We start from the raw sequence: 2,138 nt of genomic DNA on the forward strand, positions 1-2,138 counted from the left end.
GTGCCTCCAGATTTTCAAAGCGAAGACCACTGCCACTAACTCCAAGTCATGTGTCGGGTAGTTCTGCTCATGAATCTTCAACTGCCTCGACGCATAAGCAATAACCTTACCACACTGCATAAGTACTGCGCCTAAACCTAGCTTAGACGCGTCGGTGTACACCACTAACTCCTCGTGTGGTACTGTCATTGCTAAAACTGGTGCGGTAGTGAGTGCTTCCTTCAGCTGATCGAAGCTCCTCTGACAGTCTGGACTCCAAACAAACTTCGCATTCTTCTTGGTTAAGGAAGTTAAGGGTACTGCAATAGAGGAAAAACCCTTGATGAACTTCCTATAGTATCCTGCCAAACCCAAGAAACTGCGAATCTCCGAAGTATTCTTCGGAATACCCCATTTCTGCACTGCCTTAACCTTCGACTGATCCACTGCAATCCCATCTCTAGAAATAATGTGGCCAAGAAATGCCACCTGCTCAAGCCAAAACTCGCACTTGCTGAACTTGGCATACAAACGATGTTCCCTCAAAGTATGCAAGGCTGTTTGAAGATGCTGCCTATGCTTCTCAATGCTCCTAGAGTAGATCAAGATATCATCAATGAAGACTATGATGAACTGATCAAGATACGGCTGAAATACTCGGTTCATGAGATCCATGAAAACCGCTGGAGCATTGGTCATCCCAAATGGCATCACTAAGAACTCGTAATGCCCATAACGTGTCCGGAAAGCAGTCTTGGACACATCTGCATCTCTAACTCGCAGCTGATGATAACCAGATCGTAGGTCGATCTTGGAGAACACCGAAGCTCCCTGCAACTGATCAAATAAGTCCTCTATCCTCGGCAGTGGGTACTTATTCTTCACTGTGACCCTATTGAGCTCTCGATAATCGATGCACAGTCTCATACTGCCATCCTTCTTCTTCAAAAATAACACTGGAGCTCCCCATGGAAAAAAGCTAGGACGAACAAAGCCTTTCTCTAATAATTCCTGTATCTGCTCCTTCAACTCTTTCATCTCGGTAGGAGCAAGTCTGTATGGTGCCTTAGAGATAGGCACGGTGTCTGGCACTAAGTCGATGCTGAACTCCACATCTCTCACTGGTGGAATTCCTGCAACATCCTCCGGAAAGACGTCTGGAAAGTCACGAACTATCTCTATCTCTGATAATGATCTGTTAGATGATCCTGAGGCCGTGACAATACTTGCTAGAAAACCTTGGCAACCCAGTTTCAACAGCTTCCTCGCCTGAATAAGAGATATCACCTGAGGAATATCACTGCTCTGAGATGCATGAAAAGTAAACGGGTCGCCTCCCGGCGGTTTCACTGACACTGTCCTCCGACAAAAATCAATCAAAGCTCCATTGACTGTCAACCAGTCCATACCCAATATCAAATCAAATCCACTCAATGGAAAAACCACCACATCTGCGCGAATGGAGTGCCCCTGAAGCTCCAACTCCAGTTCTCGAATGACACTAGAGGTAGAAATAATCTGTCCTGACGGCATAGTGACATCATAACCACTGTCAACAATCTCGGGTGTGATGCCTATCCGTCTGATAAACTCCAGGGAGATAAACGAATGCGTAGCCCCTGAATCTAGCAACGCAAACGTGGAGTTGCCTCCAACTAAAATTCTCCCTGCACGCAGAAGAATCCCAACAATTTCATACCACTACTAAACTTTCCCCCCAAAGATAAGTCACTAATAACCCTTAATTATAGTCACAATTAAATCATGCTTCTTATTCTAACATGCAGATAGAAAAATCCCAAATACAAATTATTTCACAAAAAAAAATCGAAATTCTTAACCAAAGGAAGAAATTATAAAATACTAGGGTTAAGATATACCGGTGATCAAGGAGGTGTCTGGGTCTGCCTCCTCTGCCTGTATAACGAACATTCTACCACCAGTGTTCTTCTTCCTCGGGCAATTAGCTATCTGGTGCCCTGGCTCTCTACAGTGGAAACAAACTCCTGCTCCCAGAAGACAAGGTCCCGAATGCATCTTCTGACACTTCGGGCAAGTAGGAAAACCTCCAGTATTAGGGTCCCCGCCCCTAGGCTGCTGTGGCCTCTGCTGCTGGTTCAGTCCCTTAGATGGCCCAGTATTCTGCTTCTTCGCAGGAG

The sequence above is a fragment of the Henckelia pumila genome, chromosome 3 (assembly GCF_033568475.1).
Source record: "Henckelia pumila isolate YLH828 chromosome 3, ASM3356847v2, whole genome shotgun sequence".
In the NCBI taxonomy this organism is placed as follows: domain Eukaryota; kingdom Viridiplantae; phylum Streptophyta; class Magnoliopsida; order Lamiales; family Gesneriaceae; genus Henckelia; species Henckelia pumila.